At 47.4% G+C, this 17,296-nt stretch overlaps 1 protein-coding gene across 1 annotated transcript in view; it reads right to left on the reverse strand.

The window, feature by feature from the left end:
- LOC115171029 (junction plakoglobin) overlaps nucleotides 1-17,296 on the reverse strand; it is a 66,629-nt gene that overhangs the window by 40,186 nt on the left and 9,147 nt on the right. The window lies entirely within an intron of this gene.

Genomic DNA, 17,296 nt, shown 5'->3' on the forward strand with positions numbered 1-17,296 from the left:
GAGGACATTATGCTGTCGCTGCACTGTGTGAAAACCCAGCCAGCTTCTCAGCTTTGCATACTGAAGCACTACATGATGTCGTAGCAATGCAGCCAATTCCAACTCTGCCGCCGACAGACTGAGCAAAAGACAAGGCAACAGAGAGAGTATGAAAGTGGAAGCGGTTCAAAGAAGGTGAGGACCGAGGGCAAGCGAGGTGAGATAGAGAGAGGAGAACTGGACAAATAAGGGGGAAAGGGAGCACATAATGAGTAGAAAAATAAATAGGAGAAGAAGGAGGGATATGGCGCAACAGAGGAATGAAAAAGTAACAAGAAAGAGTGTTAGGCAGGAAAGGAAAATGGTAGAGAAACGCAGAGGAGATAAGGAACACGGAATGAATAGAGGAGAGGAGGAGATTGTGAAGGGGTGAGAAAGTGAAGGAGGTGGGGGGAGACAGTGACGGCAATTGAAGAAGACAGGGCTTTCAATATTCCGAGCGAGGCGTCAATTGAAAGGAGTGGACGGGCTCACTGGAGGGGCCTGGCTCGGTACACATCCTCTCAGTGGAGACACACGGGTTATAGACTACTGGGGCCTGCCTGAACACACACACCATACACACACCCATGCACTTATGCAAACACACATGTTCACACACACATGCACACGCTACTTTTCTTTCACGGTGACAAAGCAGTGATTCAAATGGTGCATATCTAACTGCAATGTTCCCCACTGACATTGCATGCTACATTTTCACACAAAACATTATTGAAAAAAATATATATAATTCTGAACAAAACATGTTTTCCTCCTTCGGCAACCACCTCATTTCTCTTTCAACAAGTCCAAGTCCTCTGATCATCTCCATCTCCCGCTCTCTCTCTGTCCTGTCTAGATCTGTCTCTATCTCCTCCTGTCTTCCTCTCTTCTGTACTCATCTCTCCCTGCTGCCCTCCTTTCTTCTTAGATCATGTGGGAGCTGTCCTTGACCAGAGAGAAACTGGCTCTGTCAGATAGAGGTAAAAGTGTGTGTGTGTGTGTGTGTGTGTGTGTGTGTGTGTGTGTGTGTGTGTGTGTGTGTGTGTGTGTGTGTGTGTGAGAGAGAGACAGCCTCAGGGGATGGCATTGTGGCCTGCAATACGTCACTCTTTCCTTCAAAAACCCCTGATAAGCACACAAAACACAGCACCGGATAATCTGAGGTCATGTCTCTTAACCACTATCGCCACTGCTCTGTTCTCACACACACACACACACACACACACACACACACACACACACACACAACAACAACACACACACACAGGTACACACATGCACACGTACAAAATACTGACAAATACACACAAAAACATACATCCATTGGACCATAATATACACACAGTTTTTTTTAATCAAAATGCCTTCTGGAACATGTGAACTTTCATGTGCCTTAATAACAAAATTGTATTCTATCTGTAAATACAAATAAAATTGTTCAATTACGGGCCTAGTAGGTTTAGCCATGGAAAAAGTCAGGAACCTTCCCGCTAGCCATTATTGGCTGAGATAATGGATAGGCTGGACATGCCGAGAGATGAGTTCAGATTGGTATGCCATGTATGTCACGATTCCCACCGAAGGTGGCGCCCCCTCCTGCTCTGGTGGCGCTCGGCGGTCGTCGTCACCGGCCTATTAGCTGCCACCGATTCCCTTTTGCTTTTCCCTTTTTTTATTTTAGACACCTGTGGTCAATTAGCCATTAGAGGGGCTATTTAGTTTAGCTGGCCCGCTCCTTGTCGTGCGGGATTAATTATTGTTATCGACTGTCTTGTTCGTGTCGGCTTGGCATTGTCGCACCTTGTATTTATTCCCCTGTGTTTGGGAACTTTGTTTTTTTCAAAGTGTTATTAAAAAACAACACTCCCTGTGCTCGTTGCTTCCTGCGCCTCATTCCTAACAACCCGACTACCAACGCCGTTACAATGTAGCACGCTTATGTCTATAACATGAGCTGCTCAGTATGTGTAGATAATCCTTTCTACCATGTCTTTTTTGAAAGATGTCATGAAGAACTGAAAAAGTGCTGCCCTGAATTTAACAGGCACTATAGACAAAGATCAGTGGGGAAAAGTTGTGATGGAATTCTTTCTGAAGGACGATCGTGCCATGCTGACTCTCTCTGACTCTGAAAATGAATCAGACGATCCCTGATTTAGGTAAAAACATTTGATTTACACAACATGCCTACCAATTTGAAGATGCAAAATATTTTTGGTGTCAAACAAACAAGAAATAAGACAAAAAAAAGAAAACTTGAGCGTGCATAACTATCCACTCCCCCCCTCCCCCCCAAAGTCAATACTTTGTAGAGACACCTTTTGCAGCAATTACAGATGCAAGTCTCTTGGGGTATGTCTCTATAAGCTTGGCACATCTAGCCACTGGGATTTTTGCCTATTCTTCAAGGCAAAACTGCTCCAGCTCCTTCAAGTAGGATGGGTTCCACTGGTGTACAGCAATCTTGAAGTCATTCCACAGATTCTCAATTGGATTGAGGTCTGGGCTTTGACTAGGCCATTACAAGACATTTAAATGTTTCCCCTTAAACCACTTGAGTGTTGCTTTAGCAGTATGCTTAGGGTCATTGTCCTGCTGGAAGGTGAACCTTCGTCCCAGTCTCAAATCTCTGGAAGACTGAAACAGGTTTCCCTCAAGAATTTCCCTGTCTTTAGTGCCATCCATCATTCCTTCAATTCTGACCAGTTTCCAAGTCCCTGCCGATGAAAAACATCCCCACAGCATGATGCTGCCACCACCATGCTTCACTGTGGGGATGGTGTTCTTGGGGTGATGAGAGGTGTTGGGTTTGTGACAGACATTGCGTTTTCCTTGATGGCCAAAAAGCAACATTTTTGTCTCATCTGACCATTGTACCTTCTTCCATATGTTTGGGGAGTCTCCCACATGCATTTTTGTGAACACCAAACATGTTTGCTTATTTTTTTCTGGACACTCTTCCGTAAAGCCCAGCTCTGCGGAGTGTACGGCTTAAAGTGGTCCTATGGACAGATACTCCAATCTCCGCTGTGGAGCTTTGCAGCTCCTTCAGGCTTATCTTTGGTCTCTACTTTTGCAAGGCACTGTATACACTTTCTAGCTTTAAGTCTCTACTTTTATCCAATGTAAAAATAAAAAAAAGTGCTACATAGGACCGCATCGAGCTGGTCAGTCACATATGGACAAAGCCAGTGGGACAAGAGGCCATTCCTAGACTAAGGGTCAGTACAGATAAAGAGAGATAAGTGGACCTCTGAGAGAAACATTTTAAGAGTGAGGGAGAGGCTGAGAAAAAGACGGGGAGAGAGATGGAATGAAGACAAAAGGGAAGAGACAGGGAGAGTGCATCAGTGGTGGAAGGGGGTCATAGATGGTAAGATAAAGAAGAAAGAGTGAGAGAGTACGAGAGAGACAGAGACAGAGAGAGACAGAGAGAGACAGAGCGACAGAGAGACAGAGAGAGACAGACAGAGATAGAGAGACAGCGAGAGAGACAGAAAGAGAGAGAGAGAGAGAGAGAGAGAGAGAGAGAGAGAGAGAAGCTTGTAGGCCAAAACCTGGGCCCTCCTACGCCCTCTTGTCCTCCAGTCATCCTGACTTTATGCACAGGAGCCAACTGTATTCTGTATGGCTCAGCAAGCCTATACACACACACACACACACACACACACACACACACACACACACACACACACACACACACACACACACACACACACACACACACACACACACACACAGATCGAGAAGTGAGTGCGGTAGACTACAAGACCAGTGTATGCAAAGGCCATTTGAATAAGACATTAACCAGAAAACAACAGGCGCTGGCTGTTGTGGAGATGTAGCTGGTCTGGTCTGGTCTGTCGCGGGGAGACCTGGCAGAGACCTGACAGCCTGCAGACACCCGGCTTCACCCTCCCTCCCTCCCTCCCACCCTCCGACCCAAGGCAACGTAGGGCAGATCTGACAGACGGGGCTCTCCTCACCCCCTCGGCCTCATAATCTGCACACTGAGTGAACTCTTCCTCCACACACAGACAGAGAGAAACAGGGTGAGAGCGAGAGAGAGAGAGAGAGAGAGAGAGAGGTCATGAGCAGATGAGCTCCTGCATTTTTCAGCATGTTCTTAAAAAAATATAGATTTAGAGTTAGATAAACTTGGATTTTTTTGTCAGGAACATATACAGGATGCTGCCCTCTACAACATAACCTTCACTCCAAATCAAAACTCAAAACCTCCAACCTGATTTTGGATGGAATTACAGAATCACCTGGAAGGCTTACAACTATCAAAGATTATTATTCCAACGCTATACAGCAAATGCTCTTGAAAACAACAGAAACCCGAAAACACCATACAACCTGCAATTGAGTGAGTAATGTTTAGTCTGAAGTTATATTTTATTTCCAAAAGCCAAGAAGAAAATACATTACATTACTTTATAAGGACTGAATGCTAAATGTAGGCTGCCAAGCTTGATACAACTTAAATTAGCACTGACGTGTCAAGTGAGAGGTGTCAAAGCCCTTTAGACCAATGATGGCAGGAGAGTCACACAGTCTACTCCAACCAAATAGAGAGGATTTAGAAGCTGGCTCCCGCTGTTGAGAGGTAATTAAAATACAGTAACCTGTGTATGTAAAGAATGATTAGGCAAGAAAAGATCCCAAAATGAAGCGTCTAATGGAAAATCAAGAGACACTTTTTGCTGACTATAATAAAAATGGGAACATCCGCAACCTCATCTTCCACACAGGCCATCCCCTGGCATGGCACAGTGCTATATTAACCAGACCATCCCCTGGCATGGCACAGTGCTATATTAGCCAGACCACCCCCTGGCATGGTACAGTGCTATATTAGCACACTACCCCTCTGTTAAGAGGGGGGGCTTTAACGAGGGGTGGAAACTCAGGATACTAGACAACGAGGACTCTGAATCAGCTAATATAAATCTCTATAAGTTTGGAACAGTAATGGTACAGGGCAACACCAAACAGTTTCAGCTGGACTTTTACCTAATCAAAGAAGTGACAGAGAACTATCCACAAGAGAGGTGGCCACCCCTGCAGAGAAGGCAGCAGAACAGCCCACCTCAGCTCCCGACAAAAGTCTCAACACCACAGCAGAACAGTCCACCCCAGACCCTGATCACGTCTACATCACAGCAGAACAGTCCACCGCAGACCCTGACCATAGTGTTGACACCACAGCAGAACAGTCCACCCCAGACCCTGATCACGTCTACATCACAGCAGAACAGTCCACCGCAGACCCTGACCATAGTGTTGACACCACAGCAGAACAGTCCACCCCAGACCCTGACCATAGCGTCTACATCACAGCAGAACAGTCCACCCCAGACCCTGACCATAACATCTACATCACAGCAGAACAGTCCACCCCAGACCCTGATCACGTCTACATCACAGCAGAACAGTCCACCGCAGACCCTGACCATAGTGTTGACACCACAGCAGAACAGTCCACCCCAGACCCTGATCACGTCTACATCACAGCAGAACAGTCCACCGCAGACCCTGACCATAGTGTTGACACCACAGCAGAACAGTCCACCCCAGACCCTGACCATAGCGTCTACATCACAGCAGAACAGTCCACCCCAGACCCTGACCATAACATCTACATCACAGCAGAACAGTCCACCCCAGACCCTGACCACGTCTACATCACAGCAGAACAGTCCACCGCAGACCCTGACCATAGTGTTGACACCACAGCAGAACAGTCCACCCCAGACCCTGACCACGTCTACATCACAGCAGAACAGTCCACCCCAGACCCTGACCACGTCTACATCACAGCAGAACAGTCCACCCCAGACCCTGACCACGTCTACACCACAGCAGAACAGTCCACCCCAGACCCTGACCATAGCGTCTACATCACAGAAGAAAGAACAGTCCACACCAGACCCTGACCATAGCGTCGACACCACAGCAGAACAGTCCACCCCAGACCCTGACCATAGCGTCGACACCACAGCAGAACAGTCCACCCCAGACCCTGACCATAGTGTCTACATCACAGCAGAACAGTCCACCCCAGACCCTGACCATAGCGTCGACACCACAGCAGAACAGTCCACCCCAGACCCTGACCATAGCGTCGACACCACAGCAGAACAGTCCACCCCAGACCCTGACCATAGCGTCGACATCACAGCAGAACAGTCCACACCAGACCCTGACCATAGCGTCGACACCACAGCAGAACAGTCCACCCCAGACACTGACCATAGCGTAGACACCACAGCAGAACAGTCCACCCCAGACCCTGACCATAGCGTCGACATCACAGCAGAACAGTCCACCCCAGACCCTGACCATAGCGTCGACATCACAGCAGAACAGTCCACCCCAGACCCTGACCATAGTGTCAACATCACAACAGAACAGTCCACCCCAGACCCTGACAATAGCGTCTACATCACAGAAGAAAGAACAGTCCACCCCAGACCCTGACCATAGCGTCGACATCACAGCAGAACAGTCCACCCCAGACCCTGACCATAGTGTTGACATCACAGCAGAACAGTCCACACCAGACCCTGACCATAGCGTCTACATCACAGAAGAAAGAACAGTCCACCCCAGACCCTGACCATAGTGTTGACATCACAGCAGAACAGTACACCCCAGACCCTGACCACCTCGACATCACAGCAGAACAGTACACCCCAGACCCTGACCATAGTGTCTACATCACAGCAGAACAGTCCACACCAGACCCTGACCATAGTGTCGACACCACAGCAGAACAGTCCACCCCAGACCCTGACCATAGTGTCAACATCACAACAGAACAGTCCACCCCAGACCCTGACAATAGCGTCTACATCACAGAAGAAAGAACAGTCCACCCCAGACCCTGACCATAGCGTCGACATCACAGCAGAACAGTCCACCCCAGACCCTGACCATAGTGTTGACATCACAGCAGAACAGTCCACACCAGACCCTGACCATAGCGTCTACATCACAGAAGAAAGAACAGTCCACCCCAGACCCTGACCATAGCGTCGACATCACAGCAGAACAGTACACCCCAGACCCTGACCACCTCGACATCACAGCAGAACAGTCCACACCAGACCCTGACCATAGTGTTGACACCACAGCAGAACAGTCCACCCCAGACCCTGATCACGTCTACATCACAGCAGAACAGTCCACCGCAGACCCTGACCATAGTGTTGACACCACAGCAGAACAGTCCACCCCAGACCCTGACCATAGCGTCTACATCACAGCAGAACAGTCCACCCCAGACCCTGACCATAACATCTACATCACAGCAGAACAGTCCACCCCAGACCCTGATCACGTCTACATCACAGCAGAACAGTCCACCGCAGACCCTGACCATAGTGTTGACACCACAGCAGAACAGTCCACCCCAGACCCTGATCACGTCTACATCACAGCAGAACAGTCCACCGCAGACCCTGACCATAGTGTTGACACCACAGCAGAACAGTCCACCCCAGACCCTGACCATAGCGTCTACATCACAGCAGAACAGTCCACCCCAGACCCTGACCATAACATCTACATCACAGCAGAACAGTCCACCCCAGACCCTGACCACGTCTACATCACAGCAGAACAGTCCACCGCAGACCCTGACCATAGTGTTGACACCACAGCAGAACAGTCCACCCCAGACCCTGACCACGTCTACATCACAGCAGAACAGTCCACCCCAGACCCTGACCACGTCTACATCACAGCAGAACAGTCCACCCCAGACCCTGACCACGTCTACACCACAGCAGAACAGTCCACCCCAGACCCTGACCATAGCGTCTACATCACAGAAGAAAGAACAGTCCACACCAGACCCTGACCATAGCGTCGACACCACAGCAGAACAGTCCACCCCAGACCCTGACCATAGCGTCGACACCACAGCAGAACAGTCCACCCCAGACCCTGACCATAGTGTCTACATCACAGCAGAACAGTCCACCCCAGACCCTGACCATAGCGTCGACACCACAGCAGAACAGTCCACCCCAGACCCTGACCATAGCGTCGACACCACAGCAGAACAGTCCACCCCAGACCCTGACCATAGCGTCGACATCACAGCAGAACAGTCCACACCAGACCCTGACCATAGCGTCGACACCACAGCAGAACAGTCCACCCCAGACACTGACCATAGCGTAGACACCACAGCAGAACAGTCCACCCCAGACCCTGACCATAGCGTCGACATCACAGCAGAACAGTCCACACCAGACCCTGACCATAGTGTCGACACCACAGCAGAACAGTCCACCCCAGACCCTGACCATAGTGTCAACATCACAACAGAACAGTCCACCCCAGACCCTGACAATAGCGTCTACATCACAGAAGAAAGAACAGTCCACCCCAGACCCTGACCATAGCGTCGACATCACAGCAGAACAGTCCACCCCAGACCCTGACCATAGTGTTGACATCACAGCAGAACAGTCCACACCAGACCCTGACCATAGCGTCTACATCACAGAAGAAAGAACAGTCCACCCCAGACCCTGACCATAGTGTTGACATCACAGCAGAACAGTACACCCCAGACCCTGACCACCTCGACATCACAGCAGAACAGTACACCCCAGACCCTGACCATAGTGTCTACATCACAGCAGAACAGTCCACACCAGACCCTGACCATAGTGTCGACACCACAGCAGAACAGTCCACCCCAGACCCTGACCACGTCTACATCACAGCAGAACAGTCCACACCAGACCCTGACCATAGCGTCGACACCACAGCAGAACAGTCCACCCCAGACCCTGACCATAGCGTAGACACCACAGCAGAACAGTCCACCCCAGACCCTGACCATAGCGTCTACATCACAGCAGAACAGTCCACCCCAGACCCTGACCATAGTGTCAACACCACAGCAGAACAGTCCACCCCAGACCCTGACCATAGCGTAGACACCACAGCAGAACAGTCCACCCCAGACCCTGACCACGTCTACATCACAGAAGAAAGAACAGTCCACCCCAGACCCTGACCATAGCGTAGACACCACAGCAGAACAATCCACCCCAGACCCTGACCACGTCGACATCACAGCAGAACAGTCCACTCCAGACCCTGACCACGTCGACATCACAGCAGAACAGTCCACCCCAGACCCTGACCACGTCTACATCACAGCAGAACAGTCCACACCAGACCCTGACCATAGTGTTGACACCACAGCAGAACAGTCCACCCCAGACCCTGACCATAGCGTCGACACCACAGCAGAACAGTCCACCCCAGACCCTGACCATAGCGTCGACATCACAGCAGAACAGTCCACCCCAGACCCTGACCATAGTGTTGACATCACAGCAGAACAGTCCACCCCAGACCCTGACCATAGCGTCGACATCACAGCAGAACAGTCCACCCCAGACCCTGACCACCTCGACATCACAGCAGAACAGTCCACCCCAGACCCTGACCATAGCGTCTACATCACAGCAGAACAGTCCACACCAGACCCTGACCATAGCGTCGACATCACAGCAGAACAGTCCACACCAGACCCTCACCATAGCGTCGACATCACAGCAGAACAGTCACCCCAGACCCTGACCATAGCGTCGACATCACAGCAGATCAGTCCACACCAGACCCTGACCATAGTGTTGACATCACAGCAGAACAGTCCACCCCAGACCCTTACCATAGCGTCTACATCACAGCAGAACAGTCCACCCCAGACCCTGACCACGTCTACATCACAGCAGAACAGTCCACCCCAGACCCTGACCACGTCTACATCACAGCAGAACAGTCCACCCCAGACCCTGACCATAGCGTAGACACCACAGCAGAACAGTCCACCCCAGACCCTGACCACGTCGACATCACAGCAGAACAGTCCACCCCAGACCCTGACCATAGCGCAGACACCACAGCAGAACAGTCCACCCCAGACCCTGACCACGTCTACATCACAGAAGAAAGAACAGTCCACCCCAGACCCTGACCATAGTGTAGACACCACAGCAGAACAGTCCACCCCAGACCCTGACCATAGCGTAGACACCACAGCAGAACAGTCCAGCCCAGACCCTGACCACGTCGACATCACAGCAGAACAGTACACCCCAGACCCTGACCACGTCTACATCACAGCAGAACAGTCCACCCCAGACCCTGACCACGTCTACATCACAGCAGAACAGTCCACCCCAGACCCTGACCATAGCGTCGACATCACAGCAGAACAGTCCACCCCAGACCCTGACCATAGCGTCGACATCACAGCAGAACAGTCCACCCCAGACCCTGACCATAGTGTCTACATCACAGCAGAACAGTCCACCCCAGACCCTGACCACCTCGACATCACAGCAGAACAGACAAATGAAGAACCCCAAGCCCAGGGGATCTCACCCCCTCTGAGCACCCCCCCTGTCCTCCACCCTGATAGACCTCCTGACAACCCCCCACACCCACTGAGGACATACACAAGACACAGATTGTACTCCTTATGGACTTAAATGGGAAATAAATACAAGAAAAGAAATGTTGTCCCAAACCCAGTGTGTCTAAACTCTGGTGTCCAAACACCCAGCGCGCCCTACAAATTCTGTCTGAGGACCAACTAAGGTCACCCAGCCACATAATAATACACACAGGCACAAACGACCTGAGAGCACAGCAGGAAAGGGTGGCCACAGCACTGAAGGGAGTGATTGAAAAAGCTTCTTCTACTTTCCCCAATGCACAAGTGGTTATATCCACCCTGCTACCATGAAAAGACTTCCACCCTGCTACCATACAGTGGGAAAACGCAAGTATTTCCCATGACTGTGCCTCAAAACCGAATGTTTTCCTGGCTCACCACTCCACCCTGGACTTGAACAGCCTTTATGACCAGGTCCACCTATAGAAGGTAGCAGTGCCCACCTTCACCCGGACTCTAAAGGACTTCGCTCTCAAACGCAGCCCCAACAATTCACACAGGAGCAACAGATCAATAGACACCTCACCCAGACCAGCGAGACACTCTCCCAGACCTGCGGGACCCCCCCGGACCTACACATAGAGGACCCACGCCAAGAGGACCTACATCCAGACCACAACACCACCAGCTTCATACACACCCCCACCCCAACTAATCAATACCCCCCAAAGTCAACCATGCCCACACCCCATTTAGGCCCCCTCAGATCAGACCTATGCCCCTCCTGCCCACCCCATGCACCGCACCCCTGCATAGAGGGCCTCAACATGGAAGTCACACATTCGTCCAGGCCGTGAGTGGGCAAACAGGCCCAAGCCAATGGCATGTACCAGATGCTCAGCAGGCTCTGCTCACACTTTCTGGCCTGAGGCCAAACCACACGACCAACAACATTGGACACTTTATGGAACACAAAGCCTTCACTATCTCATCCTGGAATATCCAAGGCCTGAGGTCATCTGCCTTTGGCCAAAAGAGCAGGAACCTGGACTTAATCAAAGAAATCGGAAATACAGACATTGTCATCCTACAAGAAAACTGGTATAGAGGAGACAGACCCACTGGTTGCCCTCTAGGTTACAGAGCGCTGGTAGTCCCATCCACCAAACTACCAGGTGTGAAACAGGGAAGGGACTCAGGGGGTATGCTAATTTGGTATAGAGCAGACCTAACTCACTCCATTAAATTAATCAAAACAGGAACATTTTACATCTGGCTTGAAATTCAAAAGGAAATTATCTTAACAGAGAAAAATGTCCTCCCCCCCACTAGAATCCCCATATGTTAATGAAGTCTAAGTCTAGTCTGAGGCGACCTAAATGCCAGAACTGGACAAGAACCTGACACCCTCAGCACACATGGGGACAAACACCTGCCTGGAGAAGACAGCATTCCCTCCCCAATATATGCCCCCCTAGGCACAACTATGACAACATAACCAAGAAAAACGGGTCACAACTCCTGCAGCTCTGTCGCACGCTGGGTATGTACATAGTCAATGGTAGGCTTCGAGGGGACTCCTATGTTAGGTACACCTATAGCTCATCTCTTGGCAGTAGTACTGTAGACTACTTTATCATTGACCTCAACCCAGAGTCTCTCAGAGCATTCACAGTCAGCCCACTGACACCCCTATCAGACCACAGCAAAATCACAGTCTACTTGAACAGAGCAATACTCTTCAAAGACAAAGGAACTCAGTAATATAAATAAATGCTATAGATAGAAGGAATGTAGTTTGGAAACCTACCAAAAAACAATTAGGAAACAACAAATTCAATCTGTTTTAGACAACTACCTGGACAAAACATTCCACTGTAATAGTGAAGATGTAAACTTGGCAGTAGAAAATCTTAACAGTATATTTGACCTCTCAGCTTCCCTATCAAATCTAAAAATCTCAAATAGAAAACTGAAGAAAATGAACAACAATGACAAATGGTTTGATGAAGAATGCAAAAATCTAAGAAAGAAATTGAGAAACATGTCCAACCAAAAACATAGAGACCCGGAAAACCTGAGTCTACGCCTTCACTATGGTGAATCACTAAAACAATACAGAAATACACCACGGAAAAAGAAGGAACTGTAAATCAGCTCAATGTAATTGAAGAATCCATAGACTCTAACCACTTCTGGGAAAATTGGAAAACACTAAACAAACAACAACACAAAGAATTATCTATCCAAAATGGAGATGTATGGGTAAACCACTTCTCCAATCTTTTTGGCACTCTAACAAAGAACAAACAGCAAAAACATATATCTTAGAATCAACTATTAAAGACTACCAGAACCCAGTGGATTCTCCAATTACCTAGGATGAACTACAGGACAAAATAAAAACCAAGGCCTGTGGTGTTGATGGCATCCTCAATGAAATGATCAAATATACAGACAACAAATTTCAATTGGCTATACTAAAACTCTTTAACATCATCCTTAGATCTGGCATCTTCCCCAATATTTGGAACCAAGGACTGATCACCCCAATCCACAAAGGTGGAGACAAATTTGACAACAATAACTACCGTGGGATATATGTCAACAGCAACCTTGGGAAAATCCTCTGCATTATCATTAACAGCAGACTCGTACATTTCCTCAGTGAAAACAATGTACTGAGCAAATGTCAAATTGGCTTTATACCGAATTATTGTACGACAGACCACGTATTCACCCTGCACACCCTAATTGACAAACAAACAAACCAAAACAAAGGCAAAGTCTTCTCATGCTTTGTTGATTTCAAAAGTCTTCGACTCAATTTGGCATGAGGGTCTGCTATACAAATTGATGGAAAGGGGTGTTGGGGGAAAAACATGCGACATTATAAAATCCATGTACACAAACAACAAGTGTGCGGTTAAAATAGTCAAAAAACACACACATTTCTTCCCACAGGGCCGTGGGGTGAGACAGGGATGCAGCTTAAGCCCCATCCTCTTCAGCATATATATCAACGAATTGGCAAGGACACTAGAAAAATCTGCAGCACCCGGCCTCACCCGACTAGAATCTGAAGTCAAATGTCTAGTGTTTGCTGATGATCTATCTGGTGCTTCTGTCACCAACCAAGGAGGGCCTACAGCAGCACCTAGATCTTCTGCACAGATTCTGCCAGACCTGGGCCCTGACAGTAAATCTCAGGAAGACCAAAATAATGCTGTTCCAAAAAAGGTCCAGTCGCCAGGATCACAAATACAAATTCCATCTAGACACCATAGCCCCAGAGCACACAAAACACTATACATACCTTGGCCTAAACATCAGCGCCACAGGTAACTTCCCCAAAGCTGTGAACGATCTCAGAGACAAGGCAAGAAAATCATTCTATGCCATCAAAAGGAACATAATATTCAACATACCAATTAGGATCTGGCTTAAAATACTTGAATCAGTTATAGAACCAATTGCCCTTTATGGTTGTGAGGTCTGGGTTCCGCTCACCAGCCAAGAATTCCCAAAATGGGACAAACATCAAATTGAGACTCCGCATGCAGAATTCTGAAAAAATATCCTCCATGTACAACGTAGAACAAATAATGCATGCAGAGCAGAATTAGGCCGATATCCGCTAATTATCAAAATCCAGAAAAGAGCAGTTAAATTCTACAACCACCTAAAAGGAAGCGATTCCCAAACCTTCCATAACAAAGCAATCACCTACAGAGAGATGAACCTGGAGAAGAGTCCCCTAAGCAAGCTGGTCCTGGGGCTCTGTTCACAAACCCAAACACACCCCACAGAGCCCCAGGACAGCAACACAATTACACTCAACCAAATCATGAGAAAACAAAAAGATAATTACTTGACACATTGGAAAGAATTAACAAAAAAACTGAGCAAACTAAAATGCTATTTGGCCCTAAACAGAGAGTACACAGTGGCAGAATACCTGACCACTGTGACTGACCCAAACTTAAGGAAAGCTTTGACTATGTACAGACTCAGTGAGCATAGCCTTGCTATTGAGAAAGGCCACCATAGGGAGACCTAGCTCCCAAGAGAAGATAGGTTATGTGCACACTGCCCACAAAATGAGGTGGAAACTGAGCTGCACTTCCTAACCTCCTGCCAAATGTATGACCATATTAGAGACACATATTTCCCTCAGATTACACAGATCCACAAAGAATTCAAAAACAAACCTGATTTTGATAAACTCCCATATGTACTGGGTGAAATACCACAGTGTGCCATCACAGCAGCAGGATTTGTGACCTGTTGCTACAAGAAAAGGTCAACTAGTGAAGAACAAACACTATTGTAAATACAACCCATATTTATGCTTATTTATTTTCCCTTTTGTACGTTAACCATTTGTACATCGTTACAACACTGTATATATACATAATATGACATTTGTAATGTCTTCATTCTTTTGGAACTTCTCTGAGTGCAATGTTTACTGTTCATTTGTATTGTTCATTTCACTTTTGTATATTATCTACTTCACTTGCTTTGGCAATGTTAACATGCCAATAAATCCCCTTGAATTGAATTGAGAAACAGGGGACCGTTAAGCCCTGCGTAACTTAACAGATCAAACTGCCCAGAGCTGAGGGGGAAGAAACCAAGCGGGGGTGCAACAAGCGGGGGGCCCTATACATTGACATAGCAAGTGTAGAAACGGATGTGGTCATTCAAGGCTAAAGTGGATTGTTTGCAAACCATTTCGGATGAGTCAGTCAGTTCAAATTTTTTCATGTTCCAATCGATGCACGTTGACGAGAGCGCCTCATTGTTCTGTTCCTTGAGCTACCGTCATTATACCACAATCTGCCAATTCAATTAGGTTGCCATCCCCTATAATTCAAATAAATGAAGGCTTATGTCAAAACAATCAATATGTAAACACAAAGGAGGAAAGGTGGAGGGGAAGTCAAGAAATAAATTGAAAAGCATTCTTAGAAACAGGGGGAAGGAATTGGCTCAGTATATTGTGTTGTAAATACAGAGGCTGAAATAATCAACCACTTCTCTCCTTTAAAGATTCATTGAAGATTACTCTTGTTAGGGTGCCATTTGATGGTGTGTGAGTCCAGAATATGTTTTAACTAATGTGGGCAAAGCAGCATTTTCACTACTGCATGTATTTCTTTATAAATCATTTGGTGTTGTTTTGACTAGCGCGAGTAGTAGGAGTGTTTTGACTGCTGTAAGATGTCAAGTTGAGTGTCAAGAGTGTCATGTCTTCAGTATGATGCTGTGAAGTCTTTGCACTAGAACTACCTTGTGCTATTCAGAATAAAGGGTACAGTTAACTCTGAAGACGACTATGTAGTGCACTCTTTAATGCAGAACTGAACTCAAATAACTTCTCTAGTTGAAAATGACATATGTGACATCAATATTAGCCAGAAACATTTATACCAATGCCAAAATTGACTAAAAAGTGCAAATAGTTACATTTTTGTCATAAAGTCAGTATAATTCAAAAGAGAGTTTTGTGAGATTTATGTACATGAGTTAGTCATGACTTACTTAAGGGTTGGGTTTTGATTTCGACAATACCCACTTGCCGACTACCATGGGATAAACAGTTGCGGTGATTGTGGTCTATCCAATCGTACAGCTGCACACAGACAGTGAGACAGACTTGGCCAGCAGCACAACAGATCAAACTTTGTTTCCATAAGACAAGAGTCACACATTTTTTGACTTGAGAAATACTGCACCAAAAACCTTAGCTAGTAGAATTCCTAACTAAAAGCTCCTAGGCAAAAACATCAAAATGAATTACAGATTTCTTGAGTTATCTTAGATTCATTCTGACTATTTTGAGGAAGTGATACTGGCTTTGTTCCTATGATGTCCAATGAGGGGCAAACGTAAGTAACTGCCACATCGAACCACACCCCCAAGACTAAAATCTTAATGAGCAACAGAAAAACATGCAGAATCGGTGCGTTCAGTCACTCTTTAATCGCTGTGTATAGTGTTTGTATAGTGTTTCAACTATATGCAGGACAATGTTTAAAATATCAGGAGTGTTCAGACTATTGCAAAAAGGCCTAGCTTTAGTGTATAAAGCGCATAGTTAAGTGGTTATGCACAGCACTAGAATGTTCTACAAGGTATTTGAACAACAGTGTCGCTTTGAATACATAGAGTATTTGGGTCAGACTATCGAGGGCAGTGTAGTGTTCAGACAACAGTAGATGTGGGACAATACTGCTCGGAGCACGGGGGAGAAATCCTGGTCGGAGGGATGTAGAGAAAAACACCAAACTGACAGGTTGTATAATGATTGGGCCTTACATAACCATAGGGATAACACACCTGCTTTTGACAACAGTGGTCATGTCCAGTATCCACTGCCAGTTCTGTCACTGATCAGCACATACGCAAACACAAATGCATCGTAAAATACATGCGCACATAATAACAGGCATGCAGAGCACATGTACCCACACAAATGTGTGCCCTCAAATGTGTGCCCTCTACAGACAAGGCCACATACACACACGCACGCACACACACACACACACACACACACACACACACACACACACACACACACACACACACACACACACACACACACACACACACACACACACACACACACACTGCGTGCAAGGAAGAGGACCAGAGCAGACCTCACTCTCAGTGGGAGACTATAGGACTAGCTGTTCCAGGTGTAACCTGCCATCTCTCTCACTGGTCCCTGACAGATAGAGTACAAGCAGCAGGGTTGGAGAGGGAAGAGAGATGGAGAGTGTGTGAGGGAGAAAAAGAAAGAAAAAGAGAGTAGGCAATTCCAGCATGGTG

Source organism: Salmo trutta, chromosome 32, assembly GCF_901001165.1.
Source record: "Salmo trutta chromosome 32, fSalTru1.1, whole genome shotgun sequence".
Taxonomy (NCBI): Eukaryota; Metazoa; Chordata; class Actinopteri; order Salmoniformes; family Salmonidae; genus Salmo; species Salmo trutta.